Source organism: Schistocerca nitens, chromosome 9 (genome assembly GCF_023898315.1).
Source record: "Schistocerca nitens isolate TAMUIC-IGC-003100 chromosome 9, iqSchNite1.1, whole genome shotgun sequence".
Classification (NCBI taxonomy): Eukaryota; Metazoa; Arthropoda; class Insecta; order Orthoptera; family Acrididae; genus Schistocerca; species Schistocerca nitens.
In genome coordinates, this window is record NC_064622.1 from 221344768 (window position 1) to 221359339 (window position 14572).

Below are 14572 nucleotides of genomic sequence, written 5' to 3' on the forward strand. Positions count from 1 at the left end.
TGTGTTTTGTGTGTTTTCCTTTCATAATCCCAGAGAAGTGATCCCAACCTATCTCCTAAATATTATTTTACTTGTTTATTGTGGCTTGCACTGACACCCATAAATATTATAGGTTTACTGGTATTTGTGTATTGTAATAGTTAATAGGACAATTATCTGATATCATTTGTGTGTTTGTTATGATTTGTATGTTTAGTGTAAAAGCATTGTATGTGTATTCAAACTATTGTTCATGCCTGAACTGTCTGATTAGTGATGGTGCTGCACTTTTCAACATGGTGGATGCCACCTGGACATGTTTAATTTCTGCTGATGAACTGTGTGATTAGTGATAGGGAATATTATGAACTGTTATTTGCACTTTTTCTACATGATTGGTGCCACTAGGACATGTTTAATTTCTGCTGATGAACAGTGTGATTAGTGATAGTGAATTTTATGGACTGCGGTCAGCACCTGGTCAACATTACTGGGTGCCACTGATGGACTGCTTCTACCGAAATGGTGTTACTTGTTGATGTCTGCACCTGCTCAACATTGCTGGGTGCCACTGATGGACTGCTTCTACTGAAATGGTGTTACTTGTTGCTGTATGCACCTGCTCAACATTGCTGGGTGCCACTGATGGACTGCTTCTACTGAAAAGATGTCACCTGTTGCTGTGTGCACCTGCTCAACATTGCTGGTGCCACTAATGGAACTGCTTATACTGAAATGGTGTTACTTGTTGGTGTCTGCACCTATTCAACATTACTGTGTGCCACTGATGGACTGTTTCTACTGAAAAAATGTCACTTGTTGGTAATTGCACCTGTTGACCATTGCTGGGTGCTACTGCTGGAACTGTCAACTGCTTATTCTTGAGCTATGGAAAGCGTTTATGTGAATATTTGTATAAACTGATTTTTTTGTGTATTACTGTTTGTGAAAAGTTATGAGACTCTTACCTGCACATATTCGTCATTGCTGACGCTATTGATTGAACTGTTTAACCACATAATACTTGTGTAAACTGTTATGTAAAGTCACATGTATGAAAGAATTTGTATTGCTTACTGTATTTTATATATTAGGTTATTGAAAGGTCAGTGCAAAGCCAAAATTTTATCTAGTTATATGATATTTACGCATGAATATTATCTTTTATTTTTGTCTGTATTTTTTTTACGAATTTGGTGGTATTTTCACCACCAATGCTGGCAAAAATACCATCAAATTCTAGCCCGTGGAGAAAGGGCATATGAAAGGTGGCTACACTGAGCCACAGCGCCAGAGATCGCGCTAGAGAGCATTGTTCTGCCGCCTCCACTGGCAGTGATTATTGAGAACTCGTAGTGGGCAGTGCTTTGGGAGAACTCGTGGTAGTCAGTGCTGAGATGTCGTAGTGAGGAGTGTTTGTTGAGATGAGCTAGTAGGCAGTGCTTGCTGAGATGAGATACTGAAAAGTTCTTGTTGAGATGTGGTAATAGCGAGTCGGTGTGGAGATATATTGTAATGATTAGAGTGATTTTGGTCAATATATGAAGGTAACGAAACTTGATTTATTTTTCATTATTTCCATGTTTTAAATAATGCGTCATTACAGGTTCAGTCAACAAAGCATCTGGCTTGTGTTCTTGGATTAGAGTGTAATTCTGGTTTTCTTGAGTAATTATGGTATTTCTATTTCCTTTAATTAATTCAGTATAAATGATATTTAAAATTTCTTGTGTTGTTGAAGAAGAACCGTGCCAGATGCGTACGTTGAGTCATACTTCCACACACAGAACAGATACACTTGTGCTTTGGTTTCGTAGGTTTTATAGTTGCTGGGGACTTAATTAATTAATTGTGTTAATGAAAATTTCCATTTCATTCTTTGTTGTTGTTCTATGCAGTCAGATAGCGTAATAATACTAGTCAGGGCCAACCGTTTACGAGACTTTGTAATCGGACATACAGCTACTAAAACAAAAAATTAAAATTATTTGCATTTTATTTTAATTAAGCCCCCATGCAACGTCACATAGGGTAAGACCGGTGAGGTGTTGACGGAGGCCACAGGGGAGCGGTTCCAGTGCCAGAGCATATAGTAACGTCGACAGGGGGCAGCCTTGACGCACGGAGCGGAAAATCGGGAGGGACTGCGAGAGACGCCCGTTAACGTACACTTTGGAAGTCGCCCCTCGGAGGAGGCGCATCACGACGTCTGTGAATTGCTGTGGGTACTGCATGTGCTGGAGAACGGACGTTAGGTAAGCGTGATCCACTCGATCAAAAGCTTGGCTAAAATCTAGTAATGCCAGCGCTCCCGGGATGCGGCGTGCCCTGGCTAGGGCTATTAAGTCACGGTATCGACACAGTGCTGTGTGGATGTTGTTGATACCCCCTAGGGAAGTCTGATCTGGCGAGATGACGTAAGGTAGGGTCGGTCGTAGACGGTTGGCTAATAGTCTGGTGAATATCTTCATGTCGGAGTTGACGAGTGTTAGCGGGCGGTAATCTTGTATTCGAGCCCCACCTTTATTTTTGTGAACCGGTATAATTATTCCTTCTACGAAGGGCGCAGGGAGCGGCACCGCGGGGGACATAAGCTCCCGACAGATGTCTGTTAACTTGGGAGCCAATAAATACTGGAAAGTTCTATAAAACTCCACAGGGAGCCCGTCGGGGCCAGGAGACTTATTCGCCGCTCCTTTACCGATGGCGTCGATAACTTCGTCTTCCGTAATGTCGTTCAATAATTCAGTTTCTAAATCCTGTGGGACAATGCCGTAAATCAGTTGTGAGACTGCTGTCACCGTCGTCGGGTCGGAACATTGAGCAGAATAAAGTCGTGCGTAATGGTCGAAGAAGGCTGCAGTAATATCGCGTTGTGTGGTGTGATGACGGCCGTCCTCAGTGGTAATGGCATGTATCAGAGCCCGACTTTGCAGTGTACGTTCTCGGATGACGTGGTACATGGTGGGTCGTTCCGTTGCGAGTCTGTCTTGTGTTCGCGCTTGGACGATCGTCCCTTCGAGGTGTCGGCGCATATGGGCTACGATCTCTGCTTTCGCACGGTGAACTGTCAACTGTCGTTCCGGTGTGGGTGGCAAGGAGGCCCATTCGCGAAGGACGGTGAAATAAAAATCAAGGGTTTGCCGCCTCCAAGCAGCAGTCTCACGAACATACGTAATAAAGGTTCGCCGTAGGGCCGGCTTGGCGCAGGTTAACCACCAACTAATCGACGTAGGATACGTTGAGAGGCGGCGGAAGCACAAACTCCACGTGTCTTCGATGGCGCGCCGACAATCCGGAGAAGCGAGATGAGCAAGGTTTAATTTCCAGGGATGTCGGCTGCGCCACACCCGTTGGCGACGAAGGGTAACGGCACATATATAGGCCTCGTGATCAGAAAAGGGTACTGGCCACACCTCCGCGTCACTCACCGTTGCCGCGAGAGAACGGGAGACGTAAATCTTATCGATCCGACTAGACGAGTGACTCGTGAAATGGGTATATCCCGGTCTATTTCCTCGGACATGTTCCCATGTATCTACCAGCTGGAGATCGACGATGAGCGTCCCAAGTTCGGGGCACGGTGAATGGCGTGGCAGCTGATCTTTAGGTGCTTGGGTGCAATTGAAATCGCCCCCTAATATCAAGTCATCGTGCCTGCCCCGAAAAAGCGGTGCTATTCCTTCTGCGAAGAAGAACGATCGGTCACGACGGCGATTCGTTCTGGAAGGGACGTACACATTGATAAACCGGACGCCTTGCACCGTTACGGCCATTCCTCTAGCGTCGGGGAGATATCAGACTTCGTCCGCCTCGAGGCCCTCTCTGAGGAGAATTGCGACTCCACTGTTAGTTGGCGAGGCGTGGGACACATGAGCCGTATAACCATACATACCCGGGAAATCAGCGACGAAGACTTCTTGGAGAAAGACAATGTCAACGTCTGCTGCATTAAGCATGTCTTGGAGCAGCGACAACTTCGTCCGTGACCGAATGGCGGTGGGGGCCGCCGTCAGTGTCGCCGTAAAAGGTGGGGCCTGTGATCTGCTGGCCGCGTCCGCGCCGTCATCTGTTGCTAGTCGGGAGGGGCCGAGGTGTGGGAGGAGAGACCCCTATCCTCATCCACCACAGCGGCCGTAGAATCGTCTTCAATGTCACCCTCACAAGGTCCGTAAGTTAACGGTGGCTGCGGTAGAACACTTGTGGGCTGAGTGACTAAGAGTGAATCCGTAGTTGTTTCCGGTTGTGTACCAACGGCGGGCGCTGTGCTGGCCATCCGTTTGCCCGAGAGAGCGGAATCGGGTTTGTGAAAATCAGACAAAGTGACAGGTGAGGGCGATCTCGTGTCATCCATTTTCCTCGTAGTTTCGCCGGCCGTCCGGTCGTCAACTGGAGAAGACGTCCGCGGGAGGCAATCGTCTGAGGGTGTGCGACGTCGCTTTTTATGTTTTCTCGGTGACCTTTGTTTGCGGACGTGGGTTTCTGTGTCCGAAAGAGTTTGTGGTTCTCGTATAGCATCCCCCTCAGGTAGAAAGGCAGAGGTCGGTACAACCCTAGCGTCGAGTTCCATTCTCTCGTCCGAATCTTCATGTGGAGTCGATGGGCGGCGTTCTTCAACCTCTGCAGACACCGTAATGGTGTTGGTCAATCCAGGACAGGCGACAGGTGCGCATTCTAACGCTTCCTGTCTTTCGGGGGGGGGGGGGGGGGGGTTGTCGTCTGTCATGACGGTCGATCGTGTCACCTCTGCGTAATTGAGGGGGAGGGCCGTGAGCGTAGGAGGTGGTGCCGTGTCATGTAATGGAAGTTGTGTAACCCGACGTTGAATACACACCGAGCGCACATCACCCTCCTAGCCGCAACCAGAACAAGTACAAGGTTGTCCGTCGTACATTACTATTGCTCGACAGCCACCTTTCACTAAGTAGGATGGCACATGTTTCTTTAATTCAATTTTCACTTGTCGGACGCCGTTGAGGACCTGGTACGTCTCGAAGGTGTTCCATTTTTCGGCCACGACGTCCGGTGGTACTTCGAAAGGGAGTTCGAAGACTCTTAGTGTTCGTAATCCTAGTCCGGCATGGTCAACAGTAACCTCTCCGATGTGACCATCGTAGTGTTTGAACTTGAGAGTTTTCGCGCATCTGTTCACAACTGCGTGACATAACTCGTCATCGACCATCTTGGCGTAAACGACGCTACTTGTGATGGATAGGTGGATACCGATGATGTGCTGTGTTGGTATTGGAACTTCGTCACGGATGAATCCTCCGACTTCAAAGGCTCGTGGTCGTGCGTAGTCGGGCTGGAAGCTGATCTTGATGGTAGCTTTTCTGTACGAATGAGCCATGGCGACTCAGTGTTAACGGACGCGAGTATTAGCTGCGGCGAGGAAGTAAACAAACTACGCGCGCTCGCGACTCTGCGGACGGGACGTAAACAAGTCCTCGCCGCTCACCGGCCGAAAGCAGACTGCAGCTGCTCACGCTAACCACGGGACCACGGCGCTCCTGAGCTAACACTGTCCTTCATGTTGCTTATCTTGCGCATGGACTACCCTGTTTGTATATTTTGCTTATTTCTTTCATAGTTCCACTCAACTTCTTCGTGTTTTCTCGATTGATCTGTGTTCAGTTTTTCAAGGCCTATCCACTGTGCCAACTTATAACTAAATCTGACGGGGGTGCGATGTGGAGGTTCCCTTATAAGAGAAAGATTGGTGAGTAGCCACTGTTCAGTGTTGTGGTCCCAGAGATGATGACAGATAACCATAAGATGGGTCAAGAAATATCGCAAGTGGTGCCACTGATCAGTAACCCTTGTCCTTGCACGCTGCGTGCTACAGAGGCGTCCTTGGTTGTAACAGGTAAAGATAATGATTACATCTACTATCGAAAAGAGTCGATGCGCCCCACCTTTTTGGAAGAATTCTATTGTACTTCCAGTTACCTCCCTAGGAAATTCGAACGCAGGTTTCTTGGCGCGGAACAGGTTGAGCTCGCCTGATACTGGTACCGTATATATAAGTTCTGTGGAGCAGGCGGTGAATCTCTCGGTCTCGAGCTGCAGCAACTCTGAGCCGGAGAGCAATGCGTTGGTCTTCCTGCCTGGTGCTACCTGCAGTATCTCGTTTACTCTCAGCCACACAAATTTTGTTAGGGATCCTCACACCACGAGATAAGGCTTAGTTGAGAAAAGAATCGGCAGTCCTTACAGTTCCTAGTATCTGCATTCGAACCTGCGACGTGGCTCTCTGCTGGGCGATAGCAACGTTAGCCATATAGTAATACAGTGATAAGGATTCATGCACTACCACTGTTAGTAGTTCTGAGGGATCTGGTAGCTCTTCATTAACATTCTGTAAGCCTTCAAGAAACTGTTCAATGAGTAAGAGGGTCAGGGTCAGAACACCACGTGTAGTGTGGACGAGCACATCAAATGGGGCCGGCCGAAGTGGCCGTGCGGTTAAAGGCGCTGCAGTCTGGAACCGCAAGACCGCTACGGTCGCAGGTTCGAATCCTGCCTCGGGCATGGATGTTTGTGATGTCCTTAGGTTAGTTAGGTTTAACTAGTTCTAAGTTCTAGGGGACTAATGACCTCAGCAGTTGAGTCCCATAGTGCTCAGAGCCACTTGTGAACATCAAATGGTTCAAATGGCTCTGAGCACTATGGGACTTAACTTCTTAGGTCATCAGTCCCTTAGAACTTAGAACTACTTAAACCTAACTAAGGACATCACACACATCCATGCCCGAGACAAGATTCGAACCTGCGACCGTAGCGGTCGCGCGGTTCCAGACTGTAGCGCCTAGAACCTCTCGGCCACCCCGGCGGCGACATACACATCCTGCGGGTCTGAGGTAACAGTGTGTGCTTTAGTGATGACTTTGGCCAGAGTTCGAAGAAGACTCACAATGATAACCTGAGTGTCAGCATTAACCAAGCGATTGCCTACTCGTAAACGTGGTTTTTTCGTGGCTGCTGACACCCGAGTATGAATCATAAACATGGCAGCTCTAGAGCAAAGTTGTCGGGCATTAATTACCACGTCTTTCTCGAGACTTGTCATCTGTGTAGTGTCGAGTTTAAGCGACCCTTCGCTATCCTCCAAGTCTGCCTGCACCTGATGCAATACCAAGGTTATTTTTTCTAGCTCTTCCGCATAAATGTCTTTACGATCCACCCTCTGTGTCTATCCAGTCACGCTTCTGCCGGACTTGCAGAATCATTTCTGTCATCTGGCGTAGCTATCCCTGTAATTGTGTGAAGGAGGACCTTAACAGCTGATACTTCCCTTCAGTGTCATTCAACTCCGCTTCATCCTGAATCATAAATTGTTATTTGCCAAAGGTTTCCTCCAAGCACCAGATTTATTTCTACTGTCCATTGGTTGAGATCCATCCTTAGAATCCATTGATGGTCTGACAGTACTACATTTCAGTTCTGAGTGAACAGTATGCTGGCACTCATGCGACGTTCCTTGAGATCCTCTTCTTTTTCTTGTGCCTTTGTCCCACTTCGTCACAGGGCAGGTTTGGTCAGTAACGGATTTGTCATGGTTAATTTAAGTGATGGCTAGATGCCCTTTCTGTCGCCACCTCTTTACACCCCGTGACAGAATACCGTGTGAAAGTGGGCGAAAGTTTTCTAAATGTTTGCGAATCGTGTGACTGAGGAAGGATTTGAGAACTAGCCTGGTACTTACCTACTGGGTTGTGGGAAACCGCCTAAAAACCACATCCTGGCTGGATAGCGCACCTACCCTCGTTGTTAATCCACCAGATGGATTCAATCCAGGACCAACGCACCTCCCCAGCACTCAAAAACATACACAACTATAATCACACACCTGATACAAGCCAATCACTACTGTGATGTCCCTCGATTTCACAACTCTTTCGCCTGGTACACAGTGGTCTGAAGTGGAGCAGTCAGCCGTCGCTCTCCACAGGCTGGTCCGAGATTGGGTCCGTACCGTACCCTAGGGGAAGAGGAAAACAATGTGGTAGCTTGATAGGCCACCCCATGAGTTTAGAACGTACGGATACGTTGCAGTAACCACAGGGGTACCTCGTTCCTCTCCCCTGACCTTTGCTTTCTTCCTTATCACATCGCTGCCCAACTTCGAAGGCGCTGCCAGCAACTGAGGCATTGTTTCAATTGTGTCCTTAAATGGACAGACTCACGCTACATGTACAACCGTGGCACAACTCGGGAGGTGCAGTTTTACATTAATCGGAGGCATTATTTCAATCTCTTAGCAAATTCTGAACAGAGAATACACCTTCTCCGAAGGATAATTTACACAATAAAAATGGAATTGCATCTTTTGCCAGTAAACAACCTCGTGTGGTGATAACCCTGTACTCTCACGAACCTTTGAATCATAGACAGCTACTACATATGGCTGTCGGGTATCCCAATCATTATGGTGACTGTTGTCATAGTAACCTAGCATATTCCTTATTGTTTGGTGCATTCTCCCCATCCTCCTACTGGTTTGTGGATGTAGTGCACTAATCTGCAACTTGGTAATTCTTAAAAGTCAACACAACTGCTTCAACATTTCAGATGAATAATTAGTGCCCTGATCTGATATGGTGATCTCTGGCATCCAAACTTTAATTACCAGTGGTTAACTATTGCCCAAGCTACTGTTTCCACTTGTCCATTTGGTGCAACAGTTATGGGTACAAATCGCCAAAAACTGCCAGTTATAGACTCCCTGCCGTTGATTGTGCAAAGGGACAAAAATGTCCATTCTGATCATTTGGAATGATCTGCAGGCCTCAGGTAACCTTTGCAGTGGAGTCTGTTGATGACTAAACTCAATGATTCGTGCACATGGTACGTAGTTTTTGACACACCAGCCCACATCCTGCTTCCATTTTCTCCAGCAAAAATTTTCTGCAGTGCTCTGTTCTGTAGCTTGTTGGCCTCCATACCCTGCCAAGATCAGAATCATGAGCCTGTCACAAAACTACATTGTGTAAACCTGTTGGCATAATTACGTACCGACCACATCTTGTTCGTCTCTATAGCACGCCGTCGTTAGCACTAAAATAAGCTTGTGTCACAAATCCTTGACATTCTCGGTCAGTGACGTGAGCCTTCCACCACACACCAATACGTTCCACATTGCGTATCTTTTGCCTCACTCGTTTGCATTAAAATGTGTATGAAATCTTATGGGACTTAACTGCTGAGGTCATCAGTCCCTAAGCTTACACACTACTTAACCTACAGTATCCTAAGGACAAACACACACACCCAAGCCCGAGGGAGGACTCGAACCTCCGCCGGGACCGTCTGCATTACCACGAGTGTTCCGAGGAAGATGTATGACTTCAAAATCGAACTCACTTAACTGTAAAGCCAACCGAATCAAGCAGCTGGACGAATTTTAAACGCATTCACCGAATGAGACCATAAATTCCTTCTTGGGTTGATCTGCTTGTGCTACCTCTAATTGATGCAATCCACTTAGCAAATCCGTGGACTGGAATCCATGGGCATAACAACATTGCCCCAGATTATCCACCGAATGAGGTGATGCAGTGGTTAGCACACTGGACACTTGACTTGCATTCAGGAAGACTATGGTTCAGATTCACATCCAGCGGTCCATATTTAGGCTTTCCGTGATTTCACTTAATCGCTTGAAGCAAATGCATGGATGGCTTCTTTGAAAGGGTAAGGCTGATTTCCTTTCCCATATTTGAAACATTCTGAGATTGTGCTCCACCTCTAATAACCTCGATGTCAACGAGATGTTAAACCTTAATCTTTCGACCTCCCATATTGACTACGGTCTCTGCAATGTTAGGTGTCAGATACACATCTATAATTGTATATTGATTTAAATATCGCAACAACAGCTATAAGCCTTACTTCCATCTAAGCTCTTTTTTGGTACAACTTCTACCAGTGTTTGCCATAGACCGGTATTCTCTTCTATAGCCCTGTCATGTAGCTGCTGGTTAATAAATTTCTCCGTCATCAGTTGCAGATGATTAGGAATTTAATATGGTGTTTTACACAATGGTGGTTCGTCCCAACGGACTCCTACGCTGTATTAACAGTGTAGCTGGCAGTGATCTGGGGGGATTAAACAACTTTGCATATTTTTCTAATAATCTTTCCATCTCTTCCCTATCACATGCTTCTAAATGCGACTCCTTCCACCATAGCGCGGCTAAGTCGACAGACTGTCCCACCTTGGAATATTCTTTCCTGAAATCTTTCATCCATCCTCCTTCAATACTTCCAAATTACTGATCAGTGCAGCTCGCGATAGTTCTACTTCTAATGAACTGCCGGCCGCGGTGGTCTAGCGGTTCTGGCGCTGCAGTCCGGAACCGCGGGACTGCTACGGTCGCAGGTTCGAATCCTGCCTCGGGCATGGGTGTGTGTGATGTCCTTAGGTTAGTTAGGTTTAAGTAGTTCTAAGTTCTAGGGGACTTATGACCTGAGATGTTGAGTCCCATAGTGCTCAGAGCCATTTGAACCATTCTAATGAACTGAAGCTGTTCACACTGACGGACACTACCAGGCTTCCATCAACATTTTGTACTGCGGCAAATAAAACACCGTACCTTATCCATTTCTCCATTTTCTTCACGGGCTCAACCACACATAAAGTATTAGTGGCGTGTCCTCTCTGACATCTAGCCACACTACATTTGCTGTATATTTCTCTGTTGTATTCTGTGTTCCGAGTCTAAGATGCCACTTAGCCTACAACGAAGAATGTGAAAATTCCTTATACCTAGCCTGCCCTCAATGGCTACAAATATCTACTATCCTGTGCAAAGCCAGTTAAACAACTATCTGCCACTGATTCCACTTGGGCTATCTCATGCTAACATTCACTGAGAATGCTGCACCATTCCCTCTTTCGTTTAACGCTAGGGTAAGATATCATCTACCTGCAATTCCCAATCTCTTGTTTGCATATCCCAGCACCTACCATGCCGTTCGGAGAATCCAACACGTCTACACTTCTTGCACAGTGACTTCCTACAATATCAGTGAATGAGGTCCAACTTCCACCTCATCATATCTACAACACGCAGTCTCAGTATTAAAAGTACTTTCCTCTCTCTACGATTGATCACTGCATTAATCTCGGCCAAAGCTGCCCCCTCTTATATTTCCTCGTTTAAAATTTACAGAGACTGTACGTGATACGTGACATCTACGTGGGCAAACCCCGTAAAAATACATCTAGTGCCCTTTCTTCCTCCTCCTGTAAACTAACTTTAATGGCGTTGTCGTCATCTTTCATTTCACACATATTACGGGTTATCTTCCTTATGTGATCCATAAAACTCTCCACACACTCTTCCTGTCTCTTAGTTATCCCATTATGTTCTTCCCCGTAGTATCTAGATGTGCATTCTCCTCTATAACACTCCACTAGCCCTTCCCACAAATCACAGAAGGATTGAGCGCTTCGCAATTTTTTTGTGACACATCCATATACACTAGCATCGCCTGCTAATTTCAGTCGAACCACATTTCACCACTGCTCATCATTCCAATTCCCAAATTTGGCCATTGATTGGCAGCAGGGTATAGTTATGAATTGACTATTCCCTTGTTTCCACCTTTAGCCTGTCTACCTCCCTACTTATATCCGTATTCTCAGTTCGCATTTGGGCTTACGGGTTCAGCCAGTGCTGAGTTGACCCTTTTTCACTTACTGCCCTTTCATTCATATGTTACTACCAGAAGCTTGCAGTATACATTCTAAGACAAAAAGACGGCGCATCATGATGTAACCATCCGAACAGGACGGAAATCTGTAGACGTGGCCCACATGTACGGACAAATAATTATAATTTCAGAAAAATTGGAAGATTTAAGCAAATGAAAGAGCTTCATAAATAGACCATGTCAATAACGTGTCGTTCCACCTCTGTCCTTATACAATCAGTATCCGGCTTGCCTCTGATTTTCAGAGTTGTTGGATATCCTCCGCAGGTATATCATGTCCAGTTCTGTGCAACTGGCATGTAAGATCGTCAAAATGCCGAGCCGGTTGGAGGGCCCTGCCCCTAATGCTCCAAACATTCTCATTTGTGGAGAGAACCGGCAAGCTTGCTGGCCAAGGTAGAGTTTGGCAAGCACGAATTATAACATTAAAAACTCTCACCGTCTGTGGATGGGCACTATCTTGTTCAAATGTAAGCCCAGGACGGTTTGCCATGAAGCGCAACAAAAATAGGACGTAAAATATCGTCGACGTACCGCTGTGCTGTAAGGGTGGCGTGATTGACAACCAAAGGGGTCCCGATATGAAAAGAAGCGGCACCCCAGACCAATGGTGGCCGGTTTTATTGTCCAGGGCCGAGTCCCAGACCGGTGGTTGGAAAGCGGTGGCGGTGTCGTATACGGCCTGGCCCTGATGGCTTTGATCTGAGATGACATTAGCTCGACCCCTGGTACATCCTGGCCCATCTTGTCGAGAAGGCTAAAGTTAGTTGATACCTCGCAGCCGAACGGTACTGCCTTTTGTGTTCATGAGATGGACCTTTTTAGCTGCAATATTCAGTATTTCTGGTGCAAGTGTTTCTTGCTGGCGTTGCATCGGCATATTCCAGATTAGATGATGTTGTGATTTTGCAGATGTGTTTTCATTGTTAGCAAGTTTGGGCCATTGTCCAACATGCGTCTTTGTCTGTATACTATCCCTCCGGACTGAACATGTCGCCACAGTTGGGTTTAGAACAGGTGTCTGCTGTGTCTTGCCTTCGAGAAACGGGTTGCAGTTCTGAATGTAAGGGGTAGTCAAATGAAAAGGACACAGCTGGAAAAAAGTAAGTACCCTATTTACTGTTTCCAAAGTAATCGCCATAACTGTTAATATATTTAACCCACTATGCCTTCACGGAAAAAATGTTTGCGGTTGCTACTAAAACATGATTGTACCCAGGCGTGTACCTATTTATTTGAAGCAAATCGACAGCCACGAACGTCTTTCTTCAGGGATCCAACAATGTAGAGATCTGAGTATTGTGGTGAATGTGTAAGGGCTTCTCCGCGCAACTTCTGCAGCTTAATAGAAAAAACCTTGGCAACATGTACGTGTGACCTTTGAAGAAAGACATTTGTGGCTGTTAATTTGCTTCGGACGACGTGATGCACACCTCGGTACAATCATGGTTCTGTAAGCAATTGCAAAAATACATTATGTGATCAAAAGTATCCGGACACGTGGCTGAAAATGACTTACAAGTTCTTGGCGCCCTCCATCGCTAATGCTGGAATTGAATATGGTGTTGGCCCACCCTTAGCTTTGATGAGAGCTTCCACTCTCGCAGGCATACGTTCAATCAGGTGCTGAAGGTTTCTTGGGGAATGGCAGCCCATTCTACATGGAGTGCTGCACTGAGGAGAGGTATCGATGTCGGTCGGTGGGGCCTGGCACGAAGTCGGCGTTCCAATACATCCCAAAGGTGTTCTATAGGATTCACAGCAGGAATCTGTGCAGGCCAGTTCATTACAGGGATGTTATTGTCGTGTAGCCACTCCGCCACAGGTCGTACATTATAAACAGGTGCTCGAGCGTGTTGAAGGATGCAGTCACCATCTCCGAATTGCTCTTCAACGGTGGGAAGCAAGAAGGTTCTTAAAATATCAGTGTAGGCATGTGCTGTGATAGTGCCATGCAAAACAACAAGGGGTGCAAGTCCCCTCCATGTAAAACACGACCACACAGTAACACCCTCCAAATTTTATGTTGGCACTGCACACGCTGTCAGATGATGTTCACCGAGCATTGGCCATACCCTGCATGGGGGCTCAATTAAATTTTAATGAAAATAATTTTAATTTTCTGCTTTAGCAGCTGTCTGTCCGATTACGAAGTCTCGTAACGGTTGGCCCTGACTATTATTATTACGCAATCTGACTGCTTAGAACAATAACAAAGAATGAAATGGAAATTTTCATTAACACAATTAATTAATTAAGTCCCCAGCAACTATAAAACCTACGAAACCAAAGCACAAGTGTAACTGTTCTGTGTGTGGAAGTATGACTCAACGTACGCATCTGGCACGGTTCTTCTTCAACAACACAAGAAATTTTAAATATCATTTATACTGAATTAATTAAAGAAAATAGAAATACCATAATTACTCAAGAAAACCAGAATTGCACTCTAATCCAAGAACACAAGCCAGATGCTTTGTTGACTGAACCTGTAATGACGCATTATTTAAAACATGGAAATAATGAAAAATAAATCAAGTTTCGTACCTTCATATATTGACCAAAATCACTCTCATAATTACAATGTATCTCCACACCGACTCGCTATTACCACATCTCAACAAGAACTTTTCAGTATCACATCTCAGCAAGCACTCCCTACTAGCACATCTGAACACGAACTGACTACCACGAGTCCTCGACAAGCACTGACTACTACGACATCCCAATAATCACTTCCCGTGGAGGCGGCGGAACAATGCTCTCTAGCGATCTCTGGCGCTGTGGCTCAGTGTAGCCACCTTTCAACCCACAACCTGCCATTGGATCACCACATTGCTGGCCGTTGTGGCCAAGCGGTTCAAGGCGCTTCAGT